We start from the raw sequence: 15,041 nt of genomic DNA on the forward strand, positions 1-15,041 counted from the left end.
CTCTCCTGTAATGCCTTAAATATGAGTTTTTTCCTTTTAATGTTTTTACCCAAATAAAAAGAACTAAAAAAACCAAATGAGACCAAAGTTTTGGAAAATGCTATGAATACATATTTCTCTAAATTTCTTGTCACATTCGCAGCAGCAATAACATAAGGATCGATAAGTCTTATAACACTTATTTCGTTCCAAGAACACTCCATACGTTAAGCGGTTTTAAAAAAACTGCTTCGAGGACTGCATTGCAGTTAGGTTTGGATAAGTCTGAAGTGCAGGGAAAACACACATAATCTAGTTAATCCTTACCAGGCAAAAGCGAGTACCAGCACAAGTACGAATGCAACCAACTTCTTCTCATTGAATGATAATCCAAGTTCTTTATATTGGCTCATGTAAGGAACAAATTGTATGCAGACGTGTTTCGAGTGAGAGGAGACAGAGCATATATTTAAAAGCCATGCTCTGGAGATGTCTGATTAATTGCGAGAAAATAGTGTCACGAAACTAATCATCTGATCAAACAATCGATTTTCACTGACCATATTTCAAAAGACATTAAAACAAATTCCGCAGCCAAGCATTGTTTTTTTCGAGTAGTTGGTTACATTTCATTTTAAGAAGAAACATTGCGTCGCTTAATATCTAAGGAACTCAGACCATATGAATGGATTGGGTGCTGGTGCTATTTGAAGTGTCGAGAAAGAGTTAGAGCCCATCGGCCTGTTCAACTCCTCTATCACACCTGGAATTTACAAACACACTTCTGCCTCAAGTTTTCATCATTCATCTGACTGAATAATATTCACTTGCAGGCATTATTTTAATGCCACGAAATGAAAAACACAGACAGAAATGTGGAAACAGTCGTCTTTTCATTAGTTTCTATAAAAACTGAACTGGAATTTCGTGTAAATGTTAACAAAGCAAATGCTTTATGATTAATCGGAGACGCACTTAATTTGTTTGCCCTGCGGTGAGGTGAACACGTCTTTTTTACTTATATTCTTATCATTTACTGAACATAATGCCGGTAAAGCTTTAAATCATATGAGAACTTTTTTGTACTTTCGCTATGATGGCATGGATGTAAACAATACTCTTCCTTTCAATACTGCTTTGCACTTATTTTTTACAATTTCATTTCTTTTATCCCAAAAAAAAATAAAAAAGAAAAGAATTTCATAAACACGTTTTTTCAGTTTTCCCACATTGCATGAAAATGACTTTGCAACGGAAATATTTGCACTCCCATCGGGTTTCCGGTGTTACCGTGATATATACAAATATCAGCTGTATCTCTTCAAACCAAAAAAAAAAAAAAAAACAAAAAAAACAAAAAAAAAAGAGAGACGCATCGCTTGTACATACAAGATTAGAGAGAGCTTTTACGCATAAACGTCTACGATGATGAAGATAGAGCAGAGGAGAGAGAAAAACAATTTCATTCGCACAGGGCAACTCAAACCGTATTTTAATAATAAGCAATTAGTAACGAAAACTTGAAATTTTCCGAAAGCATAATATTTGGGGTCAGATAAAAAAAAAACTTTACTCAACCGCCATGTAAAACGGATGGTCGAAGCGGTTTTTAGTTTTTCAAAGCGTAAAGAGCCTTCTTGAGCAATTGCTTGGTAGGAAAAGGTCTTCATGCCATATAAAGTCTGCTCCTTTTATTAGGGACAAAATAGAGAAAGAAATGTGTTTGATGATCACACATGAATATAAAATTAGATATCTGACATACTATAACGTTGGCCAGTCCGAGATGGCAGCAAGTGCCGTGCTTCTTAGCAGATGTGTAAAAATTCCGAAATTCTTTTAAAGCAATTTAAGGCACCCAGTGTTGGTAAGCTGAAGCGAAGCACTCTCCTACTTTCTCTTTTGCCTCTCCATCAATATGCACAACATTTTGTAGAAAACTTGAACTACATAATAGTTTTCATTATCAATCAATTAAGTACCCTTTACGTAAGATTCGCTTATATATTGGTTTTAATTTGTGGAACTTTTTTCTTTCACAAAAATTTTCATTTTCATGTTTATCTCTATCGCTCTCTCTCTCTCTCTCTTTCTCTCTCTTCTCTTGTTTTTTTTTTTTTTTGTTACCTTTACCTTTATTCAACCCTTTCGTCCAACACTATATGCGGTTTTTCGCAAGTTTGTAAGCGCAATACAAAGCCCATTGAGAATTCATAGAATAAAAAGAAAATCGCATATAGTATAGTCAATGAGAAAGCTTTCTGTTTTCATATATATATATATATATATTTTTTTTTTTTTCAGTCCGTATGGGAAAGCTTATAAGCCGAAAACGAAGCGAACAAGTGTGTAGACAGGATATTTTAGTCTTCAAAGTGAATTTTACGTTAGAATGACATGAATCGGAGAATATTTTTGACGAAAATAATCAAAAATTTCAAACAGAAAACTTTATATAAAATATAATAATAAATTTCTATAAAAATGTGTCGTTCATTTATAATGAAACACGAAATAGCTTAAATCGGTATTTGCAGAGTCAACTAAAAAATCATTTTCGACGTAGAATACTTTATGAAAGTCTTTATGAAAGTTACTTTCGCACACACACTTGAAAAGGCAGAGGCAGTTTTAGAGGAAATACTACTAAAATACTACAATAATAAATGCATACTGACTTACTTACATACATTTAAAAATACATTGATATATATAACGGGGAAAGCATCTGACTTGCTGTCAGCAACACCAACGAACCAACAGCAGCTCTCACAATTGTAAACGGCGTCGTACGTTTTACGTTGAGTGTTTTTCGGCCACGTCTAAAAAAAATTTTTTTTTCTTCTACGTCGCAGATTATCTTTAGCCTTGCTTAAGTTCGTGTACATTGATTGTCTGCATTTTTCTCTGTTCAAACACTTTCTCATAAAAATGCAAAGAACAAATAGAATTTAAACAATTTACCATTTTGTTGCAAAGCGAGTACAAAAAAGGACAAGTATTAAAAGGCCTCGGATCGCGCAGGCTATATGCAAGCCTTTTTCACATGACAGCAAACCTCTTAATTAATTGATGAATATTTAAAAGATATCTTCGGTACGTGCAAAGTGAAAATAAAAACTTTCGTAACGCAAGATATCCATCCAATTATAATAATTTCAACTTACAACATACATAAAGCTTGTACTCATGTAATAATCGTGAAACATGTAAATTCATTTACCGGAGAGTCTTCTATACATGCAGTTAGAAACAATAAGCCACCGCTTTTTGATTATATTTATATACATACGTACACATTTTCTCAGGTAAGTATAACATTGAAGGCTGTCTACTTGCTATCTTATCCTAATTTTCTTGCCGCACCACGAAAAGTCATAAATTCAAAGGAAGGCAAAAGAACACAATGCACAAAAATTCTCAAGTGACTTATGCCCTTACGCCATCTCATAAGGAAACTTTATTTCAAATTGCACGCCGAAGACAATGCAGCAGCAGCAACTCGTGATCGTTAGACTTGCCACAAATTTCCTACAACGTTCTGATATTTTGTTCAGCATGCTATGACATATCTTACAATTTCTGACTATTGAACGTCGCCTCGTTTTGCAATCCAAATTCCTAACTACCATGTGCGAGAAATTAAAAGTCGTCCGAAATGGCTGTAAAGGTTGCAAACTTTCATCACGATGAGGTTGACTTTCCATTCGCGAAATTTTAAATGTAACGTACTTCCAAACACCTTGAAGCCCTGCCGGAACGATCGCTTAACGGAATTCTTAGTTCATTGGCATTAGATTATCATGCCGCTCCCTTGTTAGTAACATCAAAATAACGAATTCTATAAGTTGCATATATTTTGAGTCATTGACAAATTTTGATTGCGATGAGATTCTCAAAACGTCGAAAATAGAAGATAAGCTCAGAGAGATATATGGCTCTTTCTTTATGAAACTCATTTGCACTCAGAACCGGAGTTTTGTTTGCAAAAAAAAGGAAAATAGTCAAGAAAAACAATTTTGAATAGGCTCAGAAATTGCATCAGCCCATCGGTTCTTGCAACATATCAGACGAATAAGTCATAATAGCATGACCTATAAATAATCTTGGAAAGGAAGAAAAACTCTTCATCTAATTTTTGAGTTGTTCCTCAGCGTAATGATGATGAGTTTAATATTTGATCGGTATTGTGTCAGTAAAGAATTCTCCATCCATCCACACATACACATATTTATTATCGTTTTTTTCAATATTAATCACAAAACACAAACACACTGCAGACAAGCACATTTCTTTTATTAATTGAAACGTTCGCGGAGAAAGAGTAATCTTTAAAGACAATACTGCAATGCCCCTCAGTATTTTAGCGCTTTTCCATTGTGCTTCATTGAATTTACGATGCACGCTTTTAGTCGCTACAGATAATACCATATGTTTCGCATAGTTCTTTATAGCTGCTCTTTGCGATTTTTATTTGCTATAAAAAGCCATCAATAGTTGTTAACAGAGCAAAAACCAACTATGAACTCTCGGAGAGGAACATAAACGTTGCATTTGAATCTTTGAATATCATTCATCATTAAACACCTGTGCTTGTGATAATAAAAATCATTTGAGGGTCAGAAGTCATCCAGATGACAAATGATGACAAAAATCCGCTCCATATTTCAATACACTCATTATTAGCCTTTTACGTCGTCGTCTTCAACTAATTCACCAATCGTTTCATATATGCGTCACCTTTCACTTCGCAGAAATGCGAATGAATAACTTTCCGTATAATCTAAACACCTTTTCAATTTTAGTGGATTATTGGATCGCCTTGGCGAACGTAAGCGGCAGCTAGCTGACACATTTTGAAAAGATTAAAACCAATATTTTCACACGTTTTGAATACCGCTACTCAAGATAAGCTAATGGTAGCAAAAATTCAACGTCTTCACGTAACGGTAGACGTTCCGAATCGAGTAACCGAACCTTGGCTTATCTCCACAATTTTTTTTATCGAGCACTTATGTGTCATAGCATTCATGTTTTTAGCGAGGATATTCCATCCATCCACAAAATGATTTTGAGCTCCGGGAAAATATCCTTTCAAAAATTATTTAACCTTTCAAGAATATTGAATACGAAAATCTACGGTGTATACATAAAATGCCTTTTCGCGGAATTTCAATCTCATTATTGAGATAAAACATTATTCAGACAAATTAGATTCGTTCTTATTCTAAGAAATATATCGTGTGTTCGCAATTCAAAAAATTTATTTAATACATTAAAAAAAGTTTCTTGAATATTATATTTGGTAAGCGATTAAATGCGTGAAAACCGTTGAAAGAAACAAATCGATAAATAGCATGAAAGATGTGTACATCTGTGTGCTTAAGAAATATTTAAATCTTCCGGTTCAAAAACTCGATCCTGAAGCTGCGTGTTAAAGTGCATTTTTAAGTACAACAGTATACATGAGTGGCTCTGCTTTTCTAGCAATGTAAACAAAGCGCGTACATCGTAGAACAAAAGGAATAAAGTAACCAAGAAAGCGTAATGGCTGCAGTTGACATAACGTTAGTTGGCTGGCGTTATAAGACATTTAAGGCACATGTTAGAAATGTAAATTAAAATAAAAAAAGAAACGTTTGTATGCGTGCATACGTATACATACATACCTATAAATATGTATATATCTGCGTATGTCATTGAATTTGTCGGTTAAAAAAAGTATGTAAAACGAATTTTAATGTGTGCGAACTTTGAATCGCTAAAAAATTTTAATTTAACCAAGAAACGGTCTTCATACGCATACGTTGCGGCAAAGAGTGGTTAGCGTTCGCAAAAACTCCAAGTATGTAGCGAAGCAGGGATTAAGTGGTTGTTTCTACTTTGATGAACAGACGCTGAGGTAGCATTAAGAGTTGAGAATGTGCACAAGTATATGAATCTCCCTCTGTGTACTCTTAAAAGGCCTCTGTGTTTATACACAAAAAACCAAATGATATTTAACGCCCACAAAGCATCTTTCAGTACGAAATTCCTCTCTGCCGCAATACAAGTCCTTTTGATTGTCAAAAAAGAAAAGTTGAAAAACTAACAACTAGAACAAGTAAGAAAATTATATTCGATCATGATCGAATCTTTTATACCCACCACTGCTATCCTTTAAAAAACAAACTAAAGAGAAGGAAAAAACTAAATTTTCATACTCTATAATACAGGGTGTAAGCGGCTGATTTTTCCAATTTTTAAAATAAAAGTGGAAAGTTGTAGGGTGTGTAAGCGTTGTACTTGGTGAGTAACGGAAAGCAAAGATGTTCACTATTTTTGTTGCATAGGCATATTGGCGTAGTGTAGGTGTGTCCTTTGAAAAGTTTAGGTCACTTCCAAATTCCTTTGCAAACTTGTAGGCGCTACCTTAATTTTCGCTAATCGAAGAATGTTTACCACAGACACTACACACCAGAGTAGACGAACAAGAGGACAGATAGATGGACGGACACAGAATAAATCGGAACGAACTTTTTATGTTTCTGCCACATTTGAACTCCGTTAGCTTCGATTTTGCGGCCAGGAGAATGCTTACAACAAACATTACGCAGACAGACAGAGGGGCATACTAAAAATGATTGAGAATTTGAGCCTAAAGAAGAATAAAAGAAAAAGTGGTCCGATGCAAACCATTCGCAATAAGGTCGGCTCTTGGGACAAAACATGTAGGCGTACCAAATTTCATCAAAGTATCTCGAAAATTACGGCCCGCAAGATGAAAACAAAAAAACAAGGACAGACGGTCAGACAACCCTAGATCAATTCGGAGCCATATCTGTTCGTCTGTCCGTCTCGTCTTCATCGGGATGTGTAATAAAAAGTGAGTCTATCTCAAGTCTTTCTGGATGTTGCATACAATCGTGCAAGTTTAATATACCCCTGCACCATAAGTGATGGAGGGCGAAAAAAACAAAAAAACATTGTAACAAGACTTTGTGTTTATTGGAATAGTGAGGGCAGTGTGCGCAAACCCTCCATCCATGCCTATGCACAGAAGCTCTTCAAAAATTTCATACAGCTATTAATTCCTCGGGATAGGTTTGTAAAGGAATATTGGTATCTGCTTGAGGGCTTAAAAGGATTTCGAAAGGTGGGCAGAAGAGTTCAATTCCACTTTTTTTCCTCCACAAACGTATTACTTCTCTTATGTAACGGCTTCTTTATAATGTCACGATAGTGTTCACAGTGCTATAGTACATCACTTTATTGAAATATGGATAAGTATTTTATACACAATGTAATTTTTAATTACCACTTGTGCTACTATTAACGTCGTACATCCGTAAGTAGTAAAAAATCCGTAAGTGTACACACGACAATAGCAGCACTTGTTTTCCTTTCGTTTTTACTTACGACAGCACTTATTTCAATATTTCATTTTGTCATGTTTTTTCAATTATCATAACAAACATAGAGAATATGTAACAATTGTGAATATAATGTGAATACATATATAAGAAAAGATCAAAATAATTATAAATTTCCGTCTAAACTTTGGGGAAATTACGGCAATTATTTAAATCAGACTTCAACCTAAATCAGGATAAAGTTCGCATAGTTTCTCTTCTCCAGTTATTGTTGTGTTATGATAACACAAGAGGCTAACAATAAGTTTGCCTGAAGTCGTTAATACCTTCAGCCCATATCCTATAATTGACTGGTGAGAACAAAAATTCTGTCATACATCATAATTTTCCTATCTTCTCTCTACCTATCACTGCAAGCAAGTGTTCGTATTCTTAGAGTAGTGAAAGTTCGGATAAAGTTCTCAAATTTGGAAATTTACCTGATGAGCGCAAAAAGACATTATTTAAAGTAAATTCTTTACAAAATATTGGAATGGCCTAAGAGGCATTGCACATAGTTGCCTGTCTGATGTCTTCTTATCTATTTATGTATTTTTTACAACTTAGTTGCCTCAACTGTTTTATAGAACGAGTAAGACTATATATTAACGATATTTATAAGCATCGTTTGTCAACATCCTGAAGATAGCCTCAAAGGTTCCATAAAGTGAACATCGTCCTCGTTAGTATCAATCTTAGAATCGATTGCGACATATATGTCCCTCTACCTGTCCACCTATGCGTGGCAAACACTATTCTGTTTTCAAGAATTTAAATACCGCAAGACTTGAACTTTAACAGGAACATTTGACCTAAGTTGCTGTTGAAAATGAATGGAACAGATTAAAAGATACGCCCAGTACAACATAAACTGTGAAAAATCTTTGTTATCGAAAGTAAAAAAAAAGTCGATTTACTATTAATTACCTATAATTTACAAGAAGTATAACGACAAGAATTTTCGAGAACAGTCTAAATTGATTCTACAGGAACAGGATCGGATTGTCAGTTTTTTCGTTTCTTTTTTTTAAGATAAATAAATGCGTTGGGTATAAGAGATTCGGTCGCAACCAAAGATGATTTTCTTAGTTAGTTTTCCTTTCTCTGCATGTTTTAAATATCATTACATGCAGTATATTATGGTTTTGTGGTTAAAATAGAGAAAAAAGATTGTGTCAAGTGACACTATTAAACCTTTTGTGCCGCTTGGCCAAGTGCCTGCGTATCTGTTGGTGTTGGTTTTTTGCATACATTTGCATATATATAAATATTTTACTTAAATTTCGCCTAATTACCGTTACGCTAATAACACGTTCCATTTTAAATTTTCTCCCTTCCTCCATCCTTACTATATACACAAAGCGTTATGCAATTTAAAAATAGCTCGCAAAATTATTAAAGCGAATTGACTAACATTTTTATGTACAAACAGTTGACATTTGATATTAGAAGATTTTTATAGACTTTTAAATTTGTTGAAAGAACCAATGCATTATAAACACATACATACGTTATAAATCATTTCTGGCACGTACTCGTATCAAACAAAAAATAAATTTGTATTCGATTTGAAGCGAATGTTTTATTGCCCACCACTAGCTTTTATGCGTTTGTTGAGTGCAAGCGAAGGCAACTCTCTGCCCACTCCATATATATCCTCTGTTCACGATATCGTGGAAATCTCCTCAGACGAATTGGTAGCCTTCGTCATTTATTCCAACTTTATGCATATGATGATATGATAGGCTCGCAGATGACTAAATCGTTTAGCTTATTACACATATCGAAAAATGATGGGATCTTCGCTACACGTTGTACTTGTACCATTGGGCGCAAATATCAAAACAGACGATGTAATAAAAACATTAGTAAATAGAAATGTGTAGGTAAAAATCTTAAAGGATAGATGAATTGGGCTTACTTCGTGTTTTCATGGGTAAGAGACACATTTCTTTTAATAAATTAATGTTACAGTCGGGGTAATAAAATTCGTCGTAATTGGACTTTTTTTAATGACTATCCGACCGTTCCCTATCTTTTTATGAAAAGAATTACCGCTAAGTCCTACGGTAGGCGACAATAGACGAATCTTGTAGAAGGCAAGATAAACCCTGCTTGCGAGCTAACGAAGTACGAAGAGCGCAGAAGAAAATGAACAATGTCTGAGGAAGAGGACATGCATGTTCCAATATCTAAAACGATTTGTGAGACTTTGGACATTTCGTGGTTAAATCGAATCTTAGTTTAAAGTCCCTATGAATAGTTTATGCAATAAAAATCTAATCATTTTCCTATATATTGTCAACCCAACGTTAAAATATTGCCATTTTGTATATGTGTGCGTGTGCATGGAATCAATAAATACTTTGTTGTCAATGCAGTAAAATCAAGTTCAATTTAATAAAATTAATTTATAATAAAATAGTGCAAACAACAAGAGTAAAGTATTAAAAATATTTAAATTTCTTCTTTTATAGAATCTTGAGCAACGAAGAAAAGGAAATGCTGATGAAACCACTTTTTTTTTGCTTAAAACGCAAAATAGAAAAAACTCATTTTTAAATTAAACTAAACGAATGGCCAGCCAATTTTACTCTTACGCCTGAAATAGTAAAGTAGTAAAGGGTTTTGCTAAAAAACGAAAAAAATTAACACGAAGGTTTTTTTCGTAACTAATATGTCTTTGTAGAAGCATCCGGTTTATTACGAATGCAGTTTGATTTCAAAACGAAAAAATAAAAAGAAAAAAAAAAAAACGACATATATATATATATATGTATAACCACCACCACATACATAGAGTACAAAAAATGAAAATCAAGTTGATTCATTACGAATAAATGTGCACTCAGCTCCGCGTAGTACCCTATAAGGAGGAGTTCATCTAGGGAAACCGCTTAGCAAAAGCTTAACTACGTTTGTTGTTTTAATTCTAAACCTCGCCCATATGGCTCGCTAGACTATCACCGTATGCGTGTCTCTGGGAAACGGCACAAAATGACCAAACAAACAAAATGGCCAAAGTAGTTCACACTTCACAGCCAGGTGATGAATGCAAAGCAGAAACAAAAAACCAACAGCAATGAGGTGTTGTTTCACTAAAGCTGACACTTTTCACTATTCGTGGCTGGAGTAGTTATTCGAGTTGTGTTTTTTCTCTTTCGACCCGTAAACGAAAGCGTGGATGTGTACTGACTTTTTCAGTTCTTTAGGAACAAATCGATTCCATAAAGCGCGCACGTATTGTTTATTGGTCTAAATTTTCCAGAAAATTTAACGGGCTCAACGGGCTTGTTCCTCAACTAGTCGTTAGCCAGTTAGTAGAGAAAAAATTGCGCCCGAAGCTGGAACACCGTGTCGCACCTATGCTTTTAAACGTATTTAGTTGAGTAGAATATTGCCTTGCGCAGTTTCCATGTCCGTCCACTGATATACTTGAAAGTAAACGAAATCTATAGGATTTTCGTTCGCTTGCTTGAGGTGTTAGGTATCCAAGATTCTACTACGAATCAATATAGCTTTTTTAATATTTGCTTTTTGCCGTTTTTGTTCTTTCAACTTTTGTAAATAACATGTTGTCCATGATTTATTCCATTCCAACAACAAAGTTTACAATTGTTTTGTCCGTTGAAGAGATTTAAATACGAATATAAATAGTATTTTTTTTTTTTTTTATTGGTTTACCTTTCCTTTATTTTCTTTCTATCATTCATTGCTATTGAAGTGTAAACTATTGAATTATACGGGACAAGACGACATTAATTGCATGCATTTAGGTGAAAAGGAAACAGACCAGCAATGTCAGTTATATTTTATACATGAAAATTTAAAAGTGAGTTAACAAGAAAGTGGAGCCAATATTTTACGTTTTGTCCTGCAGTATGTTTACAATTTCCATATGTAAAAAAAAACACAGGAAAATTTACATAACACGCTCTCGAGTATTCTCCTTTAAAAGGTCAAATGTGCTTTTGATATCATTTTTAAAACTACTGCATACTAATTCATACGTCAGGTAAACGACTATCAGCAAAATGGCAAACCTGCATCTTTAACAATTGCACCCACAATTCGTAGCAAATGTTATTTCAAAATTTCATGCCTCTCAAGAACGTTACGAATAAATTTGTATAGATCTTAAGAAAGAACACTGGGTTTCTTTGTAACATCATGGCCTCTTGACATTCTTGCAATCGCACTCACTATTGCATTTCACTTGCTGCAGCTGTTGAAACATCCCACATAACAGGAGACCGCAGAATATGTATGTATAGCGTACAATAGTTCTGGAGTGGAGAACTCGGCAAGTACTAGTTCCAATTGTTTTCTTGATCCTTGAAATGACAACAAATGTGTTCGATACCATGTGATATTTACATCTGCCATTATCGGAACGATCACTGCTTGTTTACTATTTCGATAGCACTTGCATTTTTGCTTATTACCATCTTACCCGTACGTTCGCATCTCTTATCTCCTCTTTTGCAGAGTAAATGCCGCTTCTGCGTAAAGGCGTACGTTGTTTTTGGGCCACGGCATTGTTTCATGGACCTTACTTTTCGGCTGTACAATCCTATAATATTCGACATCATGCTAAGATTGCATACGGCATCAGAGATCAAACGATTTCTATCAGCAGATATCGGGGATTTTCTCCCAAGTGTCTTCCGATGCCTTGGTTTAATATCACATTGGCCGACCTTTGAGGACAACGAGTTTTTGTTGCTTAAAATCCATTTTACTTATATAAGGAGACTGAGACCGTCAAAATTGTAAAAAAATGGGCGGAGGAGAGACCGAAGAGAACGCAACAAACATATTCTTTGATCTTCTGGACGCTTTCAAGATCACCAAAATGCATTCAGAAGGATCTTCATATCGCTCAGAATTTGTAACGCCATGGCCTTTCTTAAAATGATATTCGCTTTCTCTTCGCTCGTTTCTCATATCATTAAAATCTGTTTAAAAAAAAGTAATTGAATTTTACGGGATAGATAACCAAATCTATTGCCCAAAGAGAGAGAGAGAGAGAGGCGTTTTATTTTACTTTTCGTTTTCTTGTAAATATTGCTGTCGCTCCACTCAGAATCGTACTTGGAAAATTTCTTCTTATTCAATTTATGTCACCCAAAATGAAATTGTACTCGCAGAGGAAGAAAGAGATGCAGAAGGGGATGGAACTATGTCCTTTGCTTGCTACGGATGCATGGGATTCTTATCTCAGCTTCAAAGATATAAATCAATTATTAAAAAAATGCATCAAATGTCGGTTGTATTCCAGGACGCCATCTCATAAAATACTAAACTTATATAAAATATGTACATTGTGAGTGCACTTACCCACACGAACAGAGCCGACTATCGGCATAGTTTAACACTAGAACCACCAACGTTTTGCATATTATTATTATTTATACCATCATAGGTCATTTTACCTCATAATCTCTCTCTCTCTCTCTCTTTGTGATATGCTAAAGTCGGGAAAATGAAGGCAGGAAGTTGAAATTCGACACAAACATTCCATGATCGATTAAGAACTTCAGGTTAAAAAGTGTTAGCAATTGAATAGAGGAACGTATACAAACGTATGTTAAAAAATATGGAAAAAAATTGCAATTAAAAGTTCATCATTATATATGGCTTTGTTAGAATCTGATGGGAACCCCTTTTTAAACTGAAAGTTATGGACAAAATTATAGAAAAAATGTGGGCGTGTATCTGCGCAAAACATAAGCATTGTTTTTTATCTTCATATGCCTAATCGACCAAGGAATCTTTGTACCAAATTTCAGATTCCTATCTTTATTTTTGGGACTGTAGCGATTCCACAAATGTTATGGGTCAAAGTGCCCCATCGGTATCGCGAAGACTAGACCAAGTGAGGGAAAGCTGATCATAGGTTTAAAGTTCTTTTCATACAAGTAAAAATCATCCAAAAATGCTAGAGCGTTACATGTTTTATAATCATTTGTTTCAAGCCCAAAGGTTCAAAGAGGTCATATTGACCCATGCGGTAGTTGTGGCGTTAAATACAAGTTTATGGAATGACAAAAGTTACTGTGTTTCGCAAGACTTTGAAAGTTTTATGTAATTTTTATATTGAGTGCATAGATAACTGAATGTGCAACATTAGCTAAACAAAATTATTATTATGTGACTATTTTGCAATTTCATTATTTGTCAGTCTGCCAAGAAAAAGCATGTTCTTAAACTATTTTTTCAATATTTTTTTCTTCTTTTTAATTTTTTTTTTTAGAAAAGTGCGTTTTCGCTTTAAAATTTTTTTTGTCATACGTATATTATGCAGTTAAATGCCGAGAATTAAGTCTAAAGTGAACGTTGCTAGCTGCAGGAACTGGTAATAATGAAACATATACGTGTAAAGTGAGACCTAACTAATATCAATACCGATTACATTGTTATTAAATTCCATCCACTCGTAGATGAAAATATTTCTCACTGCCAGCCGAAAGATTTTCCTATAGCAACTATATGTATTGATTTGTCAGTTAGTAGGATTGTAGGACCAATATGCTTAGAAAATTAAACCAAGGCTAACTAAACTTCTTTAGTGCATTCGCCCAAATTTGGTAAATTTCGTAGCTTTAACGCAATGTAATGTAATGTAATAAGTGAATTGACCGGCTGGGACGGTTGATCAAAATATCTGTGATTTTGGCTCGATGGAACGGGGATGTAAAATTTCACTATTCATGTTGTAATTGATTTCCACTTCCTTTTATCTTCATACGTAGAGAATCATTGCTTCTCAATAACCGCAAGGTACTCGCAGTTTATCAATAGTCGACGTCAAAAAGCAAATGTTTTTATCTTTTTATACGGAATGAGTTACGTTGTGCATGAATTGCTTGACCGATAAAATCAGTTTTCAATTATGTTTGCCACAAATTATCAATCAACTGTCAATTATTGCTACGCAATTCAAGTGAAAATAACTTTGTAAATTCATAAAAAAAAATCAAACGAATCAGTTCGGTTTCATCAGAAAGTTTCACAATTTGCTAAGTGATTCCCACATTGGCTGGATATTGAACTTTTTAAATGTTGAACACACGGCCGTAATAGCATTAACTATTCACTACTTTAGACGAGAATAATGCATCTAATATTAATTTGCTTGTACATATATTAACTAAGAATGGATTTAATTAGTTCAGTCTTGTCAAAGTCTGACAAATAAATTAGCAAATTTAAAATATCGGATAATCTTTAGGGAGTGTGAAGATGCGTAACAAAGCTAACAATATTGTTTGACACAATTATATACCTGTACATATATACAAGTACTTATTAGACTGCTCCAAGAAAGGAATGAAAGAATCCTTCTAGTTACATCACAATCAGTTTAAATTAATTGAAATGAAAATAAGCCGTTTATCAGTTGATTATATAATCAATGCATAAGATTCGATACCGAAGTAGTTTAAAAAGTCCGAAGTTTTTTACAGAACTAAACATTGATAGGTATCTTGATCGAGCGAAAATGATTTACGAATATGTTTTAAGATATTTTCCAAAGCCTTGAAGAAAAGTGAGTGCGAAAAGATTTTTCTGTAATAGGTTGTGCATCTTCTTTCCGAAATTGTTTCGCTTGGAACGAGGAGGTTTAGCGTTCGGTAGCGGGAATTTTTAGACTTTCTACTCACTTAT

At 34.3% G+C, this 15,041-nt stretch overlaps 1 protein-coding gene across 1 annotated transcript in view; it reads left to right on the forward strand.

Annotated features, from left to right (window-relative positions):
- The first annotated feature begins 2,414 nt into the window (after positions 1-2,414).
- LOC119634907 (putative uncharacterized protein DDB_G0291812) overlaps positions 2,415-15,041 on the forward strand; it is a 26,510-nt gene continuing 13,883 nt past the window's right edge. The window contains exon 1 of the mRNA XM_038029332.1: positions 2,415-3,287. The gene's annotated coding sequence lies outside the window, so the exon portion shown is untranslated. The remainder of the gene's footprint in view (positions 3,288-15,041) is intronic.

The sequence above is a fragment of the Glossina fuscipes genome, unplaced genomic scaffold (assembly GCF_014805625.2).
Source record: "Glossina fuscipes isolate IAEA_lab_2018 unplaced genomic scaffold, Yale_Gfus_2 3, whole genome shotgun sequence".
NCBI lineage: Eukaryota > Metazoa > Arthropoda > Insecta > Diptera > Glossinidae > Glossina > Glossina fuscipes.